We start from the raw sequence: 16659 nt of genomic DNA, 5'->3' as shown, positions 1-16659 counted from the left end.
ACAAAGAAAGTATTTCTCGTGCAGTTAAAAATAATGTGTGGAAGATGATCATGCATCCGCTCTTCTATGGAGAAGTCTTTGCATCAGATTTCACAAATTCAAAGAATTGAAAGAAAAGACAAGAATCTTGCAAGTTTATTCAAAGAAAATATTGCAGCTGAAAGAAGAATTAAAATTTGATGATGATGAGGCTCCAGTCATCTCAGTTTCATCTCACTCCTACAATTACCTTGTCTTGAATGAGCGAGAAGTTCAGCAAGAAATAGTTTAGTCTCATGAAAGTCAAACAATGGCAAGTTAGAATAATCAAGACAACATTGGAGAAGTTGTGAACTTGAATGAAAAAGGTTTTTTGAGATCTTTCTCTTACCCAGAAATAGAAACTTTCAATTTTGATAGTATGGAAAGTTATCTTGTTCCAAAAAGTATAAAGGATGAAAATTTTCAGATTTACATGCAACCAGAGTATGAAGCTTTCAATCTTATACATGAAATTGATGAAATTGATTCTTTATGTTTAAAATCTTGTGATGAGTCCTTCGTAGAATCATTTCATTTTGACAGTAAAGCAATATTATGTCTTCCTAATGAAGAGTTGTAGTCCCAAGAACTGTTGATCGGTTTGGATAGTACTTCTTTTTGTGAAGAAGAGATCATAGAGCAGTTCTTGTCATCCATTGAAGAAGGGAATTTCAAGGAGAAGGATTCAGGTATTAATTCATTTCATGCATTAAGTTTGGATAGGGAATTTGCAGATTTAATTTCAATAAAAGATGTTGAAGTTGTTTCAGCTAAGTTGGATCCCATGCAGGATGAAGTGTCTCTCTATTCTGAGATTAGTTCAAATGCTGAAAATTATTTTAAGAATGATGGTCTTAATAGTGGTGATTGTGAGAATGATGCAGCCTTTTCCCTAGGAATTTCTAAGCATTACTTTTTTCAGCCAGAAATAGAACATTATTTGAGAAGTACTGTGCAGATGTTTCCAGAAAATTCAGAAGTTCATGATGAAACATGGCTTTTTGGGCATGAATGTGTATTCACAAAGTTCTTGCATATTGTTAGTTTGGTGTTCAACATTGAAGAAGTCATCAGAAGAGCATGGTTTTGGGTTGCTTCATTTAAACACAAGCCATTTTTCAGAATAGGCTCCTTCTTCTCCCAACCGGTGGATGGTTTTGTGTAAGAAGTTCTTGGCTCTAGCTCTCATGGTGGGATTTTCCTACCCATATATTTTTGTAAATAATATTTTTGGTGTGGTCTAGGTGTAGCTTGTCTTAATTTTCAGCTTTGGTTTAGTGTGGGTTTTGGCTTGTTAGTTTTTCCTTGTTGCCTTTGCCCTCTGCAAGAAGCTCCTTGTGCTTTGTTTTTCTTGACTCTATTGCCCAATGGCTAGGCACTGATCACTTCCAAAGACATTCTGGATTCTCCTGGTCCTTTATAGTCCCGGTCCCTAATCAGAGCCAATGTTACCTTGTCATTCATACCTAATAACAAGAGTGAGTCGCCTTGCAAAATTTTTAGTTGAGTCCTTGTCTTATTAAAAATTTGTCGGTTCAATCCCTAATCCACCTGTAAATCATTTCTAAATCCTTAGAGTTAAGTTTCAATGGTCTGTTGAACCTCATAAACCTCATGAACCCCTTGAACCATCTTGAACAAAGTTTATAGTGTTCATTTAGGTACCATGGGTTCTAAGTTGTGTCTAAGACATTTTCGGGCTAACGTTCACTTAAGTGTTTTGCAGCAACTCTATTTCACGGTTGCAAGTGATATTTCATGTATTCTTTCTCCAAACTATGACCCGTTTGAACCTAGTTCAAATAGTTTAGTGATGTTCAAATTGTTCAATGAAGTTCAAAGTTCAAGCTCTGCAAATCTGATTTTATGACAGTCATATAGACCCGCACATAGTAGCTCATATCATTTTACTCAGACATTTTTTTTGAAATCGCTCTAGTCAGAATGGAGAAGACTAGGTTTTGGCCAACATATCAAAAATTGCGAAAGATTCAACAGTGGAAACAAAAGTTATGGCCCCCGTACCAAGACAGGCTTTGACTGTCACAAATATTTTCAGCTTGCCCAACATATTGAATATTTTCATTTTGGTTTAAAATATTCAAGTGCCACCTATCCAAATATTATTATAAACTTTAGAGAATTATATTTCTAATGTTTATAAGTATTTTATGTTATAAAAAAAGAGTAATGGGGAAAGTGAAAAGCGTAAGTGCAAAGGTTTTTCAAGATTCGGTTATAAAACTGAATAATGATCTCATGTAGCTATTTATGGAGAAATGATTGAAAGAGAAAGGGTTCTTCTTCTTCTTTTTTTCTTCCAACAACCTGTGGGTGAGGGAGAGTAGATTTTTATTTGTAAGGGAGGAGTTGAAGCTTTTCTAAGCAATGTTTTGTACAGAAAATATCAATCTTTGAGTTGATTTCTAGACATGAATAAAATGTAGATGATATCTTCAATCTTTGTGTTGCTGATATTCTTCTCATGGCTGTAGCTAGACTTTGAGCCTTTGTAGTTGTTTATTAATGTCTTTTCTGTTATAATCAATTGTGTATGTGGATTTATTGCAAGTCTGTGTGCTTGAAAGTAAGTCATATTGGAGCAACGACTTTCTCTGTTAGTTTTTAGTCCAAATGCTATCCATAAGTGCAGAAAATTAAACTTTGATTTAATGGTCTTCATTTATATATGTTTTGTAAGTCTTTGACATTCATTTTCATGGCTATCAATGAATGCTATTTTCCTTTATTACGTTCTGGTTAAAAGCATATCAGCAATTTAATTCCTTGTAAATCTTCTAAGAGGGACCTGTACCTCTCAATTCAAAGGAAGATTATCACTTCAATGATAATCTATCCAACTGTTAGTACTTTTTGTCCTTCATTCTAGGCATTTTGAGTTTATTTTGTATAGTTATCTTTGAAGGACAAATCTGTTCACTAACAAAACCCAAATGGGAAAAACCATGGTGAGTAGAAACTCACAAGTAACTATCTGTAGAATAGTAACCAAACCGGTTAAGGTCATACAATGTTCTTCACCAGAACAGATCCTGTTAGGAATCTAGATCTCTTATAGGAGATAAGTCCTGTTAAAGACTACCCATTTAGAGGATTTAAGATCCACAGTTGTGAACCATCTTGTTAGAGGATTTACAAAGGCTTTGTTGAGCCTACTCGGTTAAGGGCTTCAGACTTGTCGAAGATGTGAGTAATCAACAAGTGAATGATCTAGCTAATAGCACAGTCTACTTAATTAGATCCTTGATAGCTGCTTGTTAATGCATTTCAACATTACTTCAGTCTTCAATATCTCCACACGCTATCTGTTTAATGATTACACATAATCTTTCTTGTTCTAAGTCTCATACATGCAAAAACCTCATATATAAAACCCTAGACATTATGTCCTTATAAAGGAATCTGATTTCATGTCGGTCCAATAGGATTAGACTAAAAGTTCTTAGCTTCAGTGCATCTAGACACATTTGGTAGCATGACACAAAAACATCACCAAAGTGTTGGTGGATGATAACTCATCACACATTACAGTAATACTGGTTGGTAACTCATCACAGTTATATGCCGGTTAATACATTATACCAATTATCGGTTGTCAAAAATGAAGACTGATAGATTGTAGTGTTCCAATCAAAAGCTAACCATCGCTTGGTTCCTTCATACCACTTGAGATCCTTGAACCACTTTGGTCTTCATACTGCTTGGGGTCTTCAGTCAATCTGTGACTGGTAAACCTTCATCTGCAGAATACCGATAGTCTAAAGATTATATATTTCAATAACATATTACCGGTTGGAACAATTACCAATTGAGCATAACTCATATATCAAGAAAGTGTGCGTCCATCAATGACAATCAAAACATCATCAAAATGCCAACAATGCCCCCCTTTGGCATTGATGGCAACACTTAGGAAAATTTTGACATCTAAGTGTTTTACAATAATAACAAAAAGATGCTATAAGAAAAATTACTCCCCCTAAGCATATGTATTCCTACTTTTGCAAACATTACAAGTGCATGAAATGGTAACATTCACCAAAATTTTAATATACACTACTCCCCCTTTGCCAACAATGACAAAGTGATGCAAAGTAACCGTTGTTTCCTTTTACAAAAATAGTGTAAATGTTCATGACAATAAGGAATGAAACTTCTCAAAAATAGATTTAAAGTCCTACACAAAAGTTTTCATGGCTAATGTCCATGACTCATGAAATGAGGTAGCAACCTCACTTTTAGTCTTCATCTAGAATGCTAGTTCTTCCATTGCATCAATGGTACTCATCTCTTGAGTTACTGTGATAGCTTCCAGGTTGAGAAAACATTTCTGAAGAATCTGCAGTCTTGGCAATAGGAGTATTGAAGTTCCTACAAATCTTGAGTCCTGTTTCTAATCTCTAAGTCCATCTTGGCAGTCTGATGCTGATAATGATGAATGGTTTGACCATAAGTAGTGAATGAATCATATGGCATCTTGAAATTTCTGATATATGCCTGTAACTCCGATTGGAATTAAGCTTTCTATTTAAGCACATAGTCACAAAATAGATGGGGTTGGCAGATTTTACTCAACAGTAAGTTACCTTCACCCATAGCAACATTGATATCCTTTTGTTGCTTCAGTAGTCGTGTCCTCAGTTCATTCATCTGCTTGACTAAGGCAACATTGGGTGCCTTTTCATGGTTCTTCTTTGTAGTTGCTTCAACAACATCTTCCAAGCATTGTACCTGGTCCTCCACTACGGTACAAAGAAGTTTGAGCTTAAAAAGAGAGGAATCGGTACTAGGGAGGTTGGTACTGAGAATCAAACTGGTAAGGGTGTCAATAGCAATTTGTATGACATCCTGTTCTTTCTTCCTTCGCAATTCTTCTAGTCTCTCCTATGCAAGTTTGATTCCTTGAAGCAACTCACAATCATCTGCTGATTGAAGATCAATAGGACTGGTGGTATCAACCTGTTTGGTTTGATCATCGGTTTCCTTAGGAGTTTGCCCTCCATTTGTTTTGATCTCCGCTTGTTTCTTCTTCTCTGCTTCCTTCTCCTCTTCTATTCTTTTATTTTCCTCTTCTTTCTTCTTTTGCTCCTCTTCTCGTTTCTTCTCTGTTTCTTCCTTCTTCTTGTCTTCTTCTTGCTTTTTCTTCTCTTCTTCCTTCTTCCTTTCTTCTTCCTTCCTCTTGTCTTCCTCTTTCTTCTTTTCTTCCTCTTGTCTCTTATCTTCCTCTTTCTTCTTCTCTTCTTCCTTTCTCTTATCTTCCTCTTTCTTCTTCTCTTCTTCCTTTCTCATATCTTCCTCTTTCTTCTTCTCTTCTTCCTTTCTCTTATCTTCTTCTTTCTTTTTCTCTTCCTCTTTTCTCTTGATTTCCTCTTTCTTCTTCTCTTATTCCTTTCTCTTATCTTCTTCTTTCTTTTTCTCTTCCACTTTTCTCTTGATTTTCTTTTTCCTTGCTTTTTCCGCTTGCTCTTTCTCCGCTTTCTCTTTATCAGCCTTTTCCTTGTCCTGTTTCTCCTTCTCTGCTTTTTTTTTGTCTTGTTTTTCTTTCTCTGCATTTTCTCTATCAGGAGTGACATCCTCAATGTCTAATGCATCCACATCAGCAAGATCATTTTTCTCTATCACTCTTTCACCTTGATTGTCAAATACCTCAACTTGTTTGCCTACGGATAGGTCGGGTTCTTGTTCAGCTTTCTTAGTGGCTTTAGCTACTTGGTGCATCCTGATAGCAGCTTTAAAATGCAAATGTGTATCCTTTTCTACTTTAGAATTTTTACTTTCTAGTAGCCTAAGTTGTCTCCTTCTCATGAAGAAGAGGCCTTTGTTCTTATCCATAATTTCATATAATTCAAAATTTGAAGCATCAGGAAAGTATTGAGCAAAAATTTTCTCCTTGATCTCATGTTCTCTTTCAATGGTAATGCACCATTTATTATCCAAAGAATTATATAAAGAATCTGGTGTAACCGATCTGATCTTAGATGGTGATTGATCATTAATATATACATATTTAAGGACTTCCTATTCTACCTCCTCTTTCTCATTATCATTAAAATCATCAAAATGTTCTTTCAAATCATCAAGCAATTTCCTCCTAATATTTTTTAATTGTCCTCTGACAATGTGTCATCAGTTTATAAGAGGAAATATCTATATTTATCAGTGCAGAGGTTGTTGGTGCATTACCGGTAGAATTTGTCTTTTTGCTTGATTACCTTGACTTCTTTTTTTCAATCTCCGGTGATTGATTCCTGGATTTCCACTTCCTCTCGAATACTTTAGTCGGAATAGTCTCAGAATTTCTTCTTCGTTGATGACCGCTTGGTCGCTTTCAGACTGTTAGAGGTAATCGGTGTAGACGCTGATGGCACTACTTTGCCCTTTTTCTATTTTGGTTTCTCAATCAATGTAACCCTCTCTAAGTAGGTACTGGTTCTCTTTTTCTTTGCATCCAGTGGTGAGGCAAGTAGGGTAGAGGCGTACCCGATCAAAATGTCGTTCACCACTTCATACCCCATAGGTTCAACTACATCCTTTCTGGGTTCCACCGCTTCCATTATGCATTCATCTATCCTTATTGTGAAGTAGTTGTCATCTTCATATGTCTTCACTAAATCATCAGATATCCTCATTCTCGGGTTCATCTTTCATTTGAATCATCAAATTACTTATTTAGAACCTCAGGATATGTAGTTCCCACTGCGTGTAGACTCTCCTTGATCTGCTTGGAAATCGGTAGGTCAGTAGACCATTGAACATCAACTACTCTAGGGAAATAGCCTTGAAAGTAGAAGAATAGACCAACCAGAAGTTGCCCAAACCTTAACCTCAGTGAATTGTCCTGTTTGATGGACTTCAGATTCAACAACAACTACTTCTGCAAATAGGTACATAGGTCAAATGTTGTATTTTCCTTTATCATTCTGTAAGCGGCATTCACCGCAGCAGCAGGGACATAATTCATACTGCTAGAATAGAATATCTAGTAACCAATCACCATGCAAGCATATTTCACCAGATCATCAAAGATGGTGTTGACGGTCATCACCCATTGTTCACTCACAGAACTAGTGAGCTTTGTCATTTCAATTTTGGTGACCTTTCTTAGAGCTAGTACCTCTCCAACATTACAGAAACCGGTGACGACATGAATTACTTGTAGTGTGATATCATGTGTCCGCTCGAGATACATCTTGTCACCATGCACTCTGCTAAGGATGATGCGAATATGTTCTTCTATGAAGTCTTCTAGAAAATATACTGCATTGTGTAGTTTCATCTTCTCAAGGACACTATACTTAGGTTTGATCTTCCTGTCATCCCCACATAACAGACTTAGCTAGGAATGAATGCCTATGGATCCTAGGTCTTCCAACTTACAGTCTATATACCCAGAAATGTCTCCCTCAACAATAACTTCGACAGGTATCTGGGATAGGGCATTGTATTTTATTTTCTTTTGAAGAAATTGGGCTGAATCTACAGGTGCACTAGAACTAGAGTGCGATATAGAAGCCATGATCAAATAATAAGAATGAATTTTGAGAAATACCTTCACGATCTGAAATTTAGGGTTTGCCAATGTCACCCACAATACACCACTTCGGTTGCTAGATCACTGCTTAGTGTTCTTCACTAATAGATTGAAAAAGATTCATGGATTCCTTCTGCAAGATTTTTGAATTCACTTTGAATCACTAGACAAATCGCTCTTTGTCACTCTACTCTTGAAAATTCTTCTTTTGGAAGCTGGTGAGAAGAATGACAACGAAAATCCCTTTTAAAACAAGTTCTCACCTACCACAATAAATGCATCACCGTTAGGGCATAAACCCTAATTTTTCCTTTTACCGCTTCAGATCTTCTGCCGTCTAACAGGTAACATATACCGGTAAGGGTCTTTACTGATATAAACTAGGGATTTGTAATATTTCACTGATATGTTCTCCCTAATATTTTCTGAAGCTCAGTTTGCCGGTTCAGTGACTTCCACACTAGGTGCAGAAGCATGTTCATCCTGTGACTCTCTTTCTGATTTCTTTTTCCAAGTTTTGTTCATTTCCACTTGAACGGTTTCAACATCAATCTTCCCTTCTAGAGTGATCGGTATATCATCCGATAGGTTCTTTCTCAGTCTACAAGTTCTAGCAGTGTGTCCCGGTTTGTTGCAATGATAGCATACCATTCTAGGTGTTCTCCATGGTCCGTTATTCATACTTCTATTCTTCCTTCTGCATGTTGCAACAGTGTGACCGCTACCATGACAGATCAAACAGGTTGCTTTCCAACTAGTTGCCGCTTGATAACCAACTGACCGATGGTCATAGGTATTGTACCGGTTGGGATTCTACTTCATAGGAAGTTCCGGAATAACTCCTTGAGTCCTTGGAGGATATCTCCTGATGTTGTGCAAAACTAACCTATATTCAAATGCTCTATGCCCAAACTTGTTACATGCATAGCAGTTTCCATTGAACCTATTGGATCTAGGCATATTATTTTGAAAGTAATGAAAATTGTTGTAGGCCTTGATTCTACACACATTAGCAGTATGTCCTTCTTTGAGGCAATTAAAGAAAACAGGTTTAAATTTTTGCTTATCTTTATCCTTGAATGTCGGTTGCTTCTTTGATGTTTCAACTTTTATTCCAGAGGTCTCACCTTTCTCATACCCAGAGAAACCAAGTCTAGTGGTATCCTTTAGTGGCTTTGCTGATTCTAGCTTTTGCTCTAGCTTAGCAGTACTCTGATTGAATTTTGCAAGTATTTCCTTTGACTTAGTAAGCTCCTTGGAAATAGCAGCATTGGACTCCATCAAGGTTGCATTCTTAGAGATAGACATGTTTAGTTCACCTTGTATTTCTTCTTTTTCCACTTTACTCTCCTGGAGATGAACGGTAAGGGTACTGATTTCTTGCTTCAGCTAGGAGATCTCATGATCTTTTTGTTTTACCAGATCTTCAGCTTTCCTTCTATTCTCAAGCTCCTGACTCATTCTAATAGTCAGTCCTTCCAACTCCCTTCTCAGATTGACTTTACATTCATTCAGTTTTTCAACTTCTTCAACTAGGGCATCCATGTCGGCTTCATCAGAAGAGTTATTTTCAATAAGTTCCATCAGTTTCTCAACATTCTCTCTTCTCTTGGCCAAAGAGGCTTTATACTTGACTTTGAGTTCATCATAGTCTCTCTTAGTCTGAGTGAGATGATGAGTAAGTTCCCTCACACTATATTCCCCCATATCTCCTTCCAAGTGGTTAGACTTATAGAAAGGTTGACCTTGATACCAATTGATGAATACTAAGAGGGGGGGGTGAATTAGTATGCCTAAAAATACTGTAAACAAACTTCTAAACAGTTTAGCAGATAACCGGTACAACAGATTCACTAATAAACCATTTAAGATAAATGCAAACCAAATAGCAAACAAAGCATTCATCCACAAGAGCACAATCACCATAACATAAGATATTTGACGTGGAAACCCAAATGGGAAAAACCACGATGAGCAGAAACTCACAAGTAACTATCTACAGAATAGTAACCAGACCGATTAAGGTCAGATAGGTTAAGGTCATACAATGTTCTTCACCAGAATAGAATCTTGTTAGGAATCTAGATCTTTGTTAGGAGATAAGTCTTGTTAAAGACTACCCATTTAGAGGATTTAAGATCCACAGTTGTGAACCACCTTGTTAGAGGATTTACAAAGGCTTTGCCAAGCCTACCCGGTTAAGGGCTTCAGACTTGTCGAAGATGTGAGTAATCAACAAGTGAATGATCAAGCTAATAGCACAGTCTACTTAATTAGATCCTTGATAGCTCCTTGTTAATGCATTTCAACATTGCTCTAGTCTTCAATATCTCCACACTCTATCTCTTTAATGATCGCACATAATCTTTCTTGTTTTGAGTCTCATACATGCAAAACCCTCATATATGAAACCCTAGACATGATGTCCTTACAAAGGAATCTGATTTCATGTCGGTCTAATAGGATTAGACTACAAGTTCCTAGGTTTAGTGCATCTAGACACATTTGGTAACACGACACAAAAACACCGCCAAAGTGTCGGTGGATGATAACTCATCACATATTACAGTAATACTAGTTGGTAACTCGTCATAGTTATATACCGGTTGGTAACTCATCACAGAGTAATACCGATTAATACAATATACTAATTACCGATTGTAAAAAATGAAGACTGGTAGATCATAGTGTTCCGATCAAAAGCTAACTACCGCTTGGTTCCTTCGTACTGCTTGAGATCCTCGAACCACTTTGGTCTTCATACTGCTTGGGGTCTTCAGTCAACCTGTGATCGGTAAACCTTCATCTGCAAAGTACTGATAGTCTAAAGACTATACATTTCAATAACATATAATATCGGTTGGAACAATTACTGGTTGAGCATAACTCATACATCAAGAAAGTGTGTGTCCATCAATGACAATCAAAACATCATCAAAATGCCAACAATCTTTGCCAAGACAAATCCTTAAAATGACATAAAGAAATAGAAAATAGGGTAGCTTTGTAAGCCTTTAATGTCTTAATTTGATTATACATACGGATAATTTGAAAACCCAAAATATATATGATACACACACACACACACACACACAAATATCATGCCCTATAAATAATCAAACCTACCAAAATAACTAGACCATGTATGCACAAGTTTCATTATATATATAAAGTATACCAGCAATGGAATCATGATTAAAAATGTATATGTACATATTCAAATATGCGTGACCTATTGATATCCTTCTATATATGAAACCTTGAAAATGGATATAATATATCTATCTCGATGTATTTATATACATGCAAAGCCCAATCATTTTGTGTATATGTATGAAAATTGTATAAATAATGAAACAATGATAAAAAAAATATTATTTATATACCCACATACGCATAATGTATTTATATACTTTTAAATATGAAATATTAAATATAATATTTATCCATCTTTGTATTTATAAAGGCATGTAATTGTAATTTTATTGAATGTCCTTTACTGTTTTCATATTATAAAATATGACTTGCTAGAAAGGTAATAAATTTTATAATGTTGTACACAAATCACATATATATGCATATGATGATGTTGACATAGAAAGTACAAATTTGAATAATTTTGGAGAAGTCTAGAGTTTGCAAAAAATATTTGAAGATGGCAACCGATCTAGTTGATAGGAACTTGAATTTTTGATAGCTTAGGCACCAATAATTATGAATAGATTTCCAAATATAAATTGATTGGCGTACTCTCTCCAAGTTGTTGGTTATTAGAACCGTTAAATTTTGAATGTAATTCAAAAAGTTTGTGTTTTGGACCAACTTGTCCTATATTGCAAATGTACTTGCATGTGATTTGTCCACCATCATTAATAAACTACATGTACAAAAATTACGATGCATTAATATATATGAAATGTTTTCACAAGCTTTTGATTTTGTTGTATTGGTTATTATAATAAACTATACATGTCCAAATGACCATGACACGTGTAAATGCATATGAAATATTTGAATAAGGTTTTGATTTTGTCATTTTGATTATTATAATAAACTACACATATACAAATAATTATATGTTATACATATAAAATATTTAAATAAATTTTAAATTTTGATGTAATAATTATAAAAATAATAGTAATTGAAAGATTAGATATGCACGAAATGAATGGCTACTAGTACAGGGACGGCAATTGGGCAATCTGTTATGCGTACGTTTCTAAAGCTGATTGGAAACTGCGATTTCTTCGATTACCATTGATATTAATCATTCCACCAAATTCCTGCAATTGATAAGCTTACCTAAATTGTCAAAAAAAAAAATGGTTTTTAGAAAGTGTTATTGAAAATAAAATTGACTTCATGTTTGAAAGACAGACTATTTAATTGCTTGTCATATTCGGTTACTGTGAAAAATAAAAACGTAATCAGTCGAGCTGTAAGCAACGAAACGTGTAGTGAATTCCGAAATATTAGAGATATAGTAAAACATTGGGAAGCCATTACCCATTCATCAAATAGTCACCGCGTTGATTCTTTATATTCATTCTCAATCCCTTCCTATTAATATCTCCTTCATACAAAGAAAAAGTTCAAGTCTAGAGCTTAGCGAAGTGCTCACTGAAGAAACTGGTTATACTTCTGTTTCAGTTTTGTTTCACGAACAGATCGAGATGACTAGCTGCGTTTGTTTAGATTGTCTTGAATTGTCGTTTTGAGTTGTCTGATACGTTTCTTACACAATCAGCTGTGATTTTAGATTTGTTGAAGGGGAAGGTGGCAAGATGAATAGAATATTGATAATTGGAGCAACTGGCAAATACAAGGCGAATGCCAGTGTATCACTTGAGTATCCAACATTTGCTTTTGTGCGTCCTTCCACTGCAGCTCCTCATTCCTCCAAGTCACAATTACTCCAACAATTTAGAGATGATGGTATTTTCATTCTCCAGGTTAGTGATTCAAATGAAAATCTCACAAGCATATTCATATTGGTTTTGCTCTTATGTCCTTTAACTAGAAGGAAACATTTAACACTTTCGTTGATGGATGCAGTGATCCTTAGATGACCATAACAGCCTTGTCAATGCAATCAAGCAAGTGGATATAGTAATATCTGCAGTTACAATTCCTCAGCAGTTAGATCAACTGAATATTATAAAGGCTATCAAGCAAGTGGATATAGTAATATCTGCAGTTGCCATTCCCCAGCATTTAGATCAACTCAATATCATAAAGGCTATCAAGGAGGCAGGAAACATAAAGATATAAATGGCTCCTGAATTTCTGTCTCACTTTAACAACCGTTTGACTAATAACGCACCAGCTAGTTATGGTCTTACATAAAAGTTTTCTGAATTATGTCTCAAATAGCCAGCTGTTCTAATAGCGCAGCAAATGCTTACAGTTGCTGTTATGAAGCATCTGCATTTTTGTTAAGATAAGTGGGAAATGAGCTTAATCTATTAAAGATAAAGAAATAGAAACTATAAAAAAGGATTGCAAAGCAAGCCAAAATCCACCATGGACTCAAAGGAGAGCAGGATTTTCAAAGGGTCGCGAGCCTTTTACAATAAAACGTTAAGCATAGAAAGATAGCAGGAGCAACCATCTTCCCCAAACATCTTTTGTTCGGACTAACAGAATCCAAGGAACCCTCTGATACTTCCTCATATCTTTCGTAGCTTCTGGAGAGACGACTGCTCACAATTGTTATTTTTCCTCCAAACTACTTGTAGCCACTGTTTATAGTCAGAATGGTAAATCATCTAGTAACAGAAAAAGTGATCAGTAGCTTATACGCTAGACCACTAAAAATTTAATCACTTGTGAATTTTCAATAAACTTATAATTTATAATATTTTGCACTTAGCAATACAGCCCACTTATTAGTGCATTCATAACATTTTGTGTCCTGTTTTGGTTGAAACAGAAGTTCCTGCCATCAGAATTCGGAAATGAAGTGGATAGAATCAAGACTTTGCCTCCCTTTCAGAGACAAAATGATATTAAGAAGACCATTCGTAGGGTAACTGAAGAAGCATGGATTCCATAAACTTTCGTTTCAGCCAATTCGTATACTGCTTATTTCGTTGACTACTTCCTTCATCCTCGACAGAAACCACCACCAGAGGAGGTTGTTATATATGGAGATGGTTTTACTAAAGGTATATGCAGTACTTCAGAGTTCAGGTAGAGAATTTGGGTTAAACATCACCTATCATAGAATTCTTTTGTGATATTATCATTTATCTGATATTTGGTCTTACTTAAAGAGTTTGAATGTTTCTTAATGTTGTTGTTCAGCTGTCATGAATTTTGAGGATGACATCGCCGCTCTAAACATAATGGTAGCCAATGATCCCAGCACACCGAACAGGCTAGCGATATACAAGCCTCCAATGAATGTGATTAGCCAGAGTGAGATTGTTTCACTGTGGGAGAAGAAAACTGGACGGACTCTTAAAAGGGTCTATTTGCCTGAAGCTGAGATGGTGAAGCTCTCAGAATTGAAGTAAGATGAAATCATTCCATACATAGTCTTCATTATTTGTTCATATTTCAAATACAGAATCAAGATTATAATTCTAAATATAGTTTCTAACTCTACTGTGTATCATTGCAGCTTTGCCTTGTCCAGATAACATCCCCATTTTCAATTTTGCACAGTATTTTTGTTAAGGTGATCAAACCAACTACGCAGTGACAAATGAAGATCTGGAGGTTACTAAACTTTATCCAGAATATAAGTTTACGACTATTGATGAGTTTCTTGACATCTGCAAAGTAAACCCGCCAGAAACAAAAATTGAATCCTCTGTATAGTAGATGTTCCATAGGGAAGCACGAGTATAGATTATTGGGACAATACAGTGTTTTATTCCTAAGTTAAATAAATAAACAAACTATTATAAGAATGAGCACGCACTTCTATAATGATATATTTTGTATTGCCTTACTAGTGTTAAATGTTTTTGTTTAATTGAATTATTTTCTCAATATGAAAAAATTATATTTCAATCAAAAGCTGACTTCTTAATTTTCATCTTAATAATTAAGAATGAATTAAATGATGAATATTATGTGAAAAATATTATTGATATGTAATTAGAAATTAATTATTGGGATCATCAAAATTTAGTATATATATTTTCATTTAATAGAGAAACAACCAAATGATTTAGAGTGTGGATTAATTTGATTTATTTTATAAATTTCATCTTTCATTTGTTCATACTAATTAATTATGATTGACACTTGTATGCACATTCTATATTTTCAACTTTTATCTATATATATTTGTGATCAAAACCTAATAGTCCTATAAATCTATTTCTTTGTGGTAGTGTCTCCTACAATCTAAAGTTCTAAATTCCCACTTCCTTATTTATTTATTTAATTCAACATGATCATCATGAATTTATCTATCATCAAACCTTTGATCATTTGCACTAGACATAATATTAACTTGATTCATCATTGTCAGCTATTATTTACAATTGTCTCCGTAGTCACAATTTTCATATTACCAATCAATGCCAAAGTATCTAACCACACTTGTCAAAGATGTATAACTACTTAATGACTAACCATGAAGATCTATCATCAGTCAAGATGTAGTATATAGAATGACATGATAGGACCAAATAACTAATCTTTCTCAACACTCAACAACGATAACTTAAGAACAATTATAATATTAAAAATTAAATAGTAAAACATATCCTCTTGTATAAGGTACCTTTAATGACGTATACATGATCTAGATGTGATAAGCTCATTTGAGAGTGGAATGATCTTCTACCAACATTAGAGTCTTCCAACATACCATGTTTATTTATTTATTTGCCTATTTTATAATTTATTTTTAGTGGGCTCAATTTTGTCATCATTTCTCAAGATAGAGTTAGAAATGGAAAGTTGCTATGAGAGGTTTTAATTTTTGAAATACATGTCCATATGGTTTTTTTTAATAAAAGTTGCTATGAGAGGTTTTTTTTTTTCATATACATGTCCATATGGCATTTTTTTATAAACTCTATAGATATAGGTATTCGGATTGGATTTGTATGATGAGATTATTTGCATGTACTATTATGCTCATAAATTATTCTAGAATTCAATACTTATGTACTCTTTGAAGAAACTTGCTCCACATGAGTGTGCAACCAAATTGTTTACTATAATACATTGAGTAGATTTTTAGAGTTTGGGATATTTATTCTAGAAGGGTTTGACCCATGTATGTCTTGTGTTATGAGCATTTATATGTGACATTGTTTGAATATATTTTTATTCTGCATCTTCTGCACAATAATTGTTAAAATGGTTAAAAATTGTTGCAATCTTTTGTTAATAGATTGGTGTAGGGATGCATTTATGCACCTTGCTTTTGTTGATTAATACAAAAATTGTTAAACTATTTTTTATTAGACAAATGGAAAGTTTCTATAGGAGGTTCATTTTTTGTATGCTCATTTTTTATGTATTTCAGTTGCACATGCATGTGCTTTACATTTGTAAGTTCTATAAATATAGGGGTTATGATTGGAGTTGTATGATGATATTATTTATAGATGTTGTTATTCTATTGGATTTATTTTAGAATTCAACACTTCTGTATCCTTTCAAGAAACCTTTTCTACAAGTATATGTAATCAAATTATTTATCATAGTATATTGAGTAGGCTTCTAGAATGGGGTTTTTTTCTAGAAAGGGTTTTCCTCACAAACATCTTGTGATGTAATATAAAAAAAATATTATATTTGATTACAAATAAAATATATCCAGCTACATCAACATCACTACAAATAGTTCATAGTAGAAATTATATTACTATAATAAACTAGATTACATACAAAAAATTTAAATCAACATTACAAAATATAAATGGTATTACATATATTCATTGTTACTGCTATTCTTATTGATTTTGTTAGAATCAATACTAGCATCCCTCCTCATCTCATAGCTATGATTGCTTGTAGTATTTGTTTTTGAAAATATAGATACTTAACTTTAAACTTGTCATCAACTTTAATAAGGTCTCAAGGCCAAAGCCTCATGAACATTATACTTGAAG

This window comes from Cryptomeria japonica, chromosome 7 (assembly GCF_030272615.1).
Source record: "Cryptomeria japonica chromosome 7, Sugi_1.0, whole genome shotgun sequence".
Lineage (NCBI taxonomy): Eukaryota > Viridiplantae > Streptophyta > Pinopsida > Cupressales > Cupressaceae > Cryptomeria > Cryptomeria japonica.
This window is presented reverse-complemented; position numbering follows the sequence as displayed.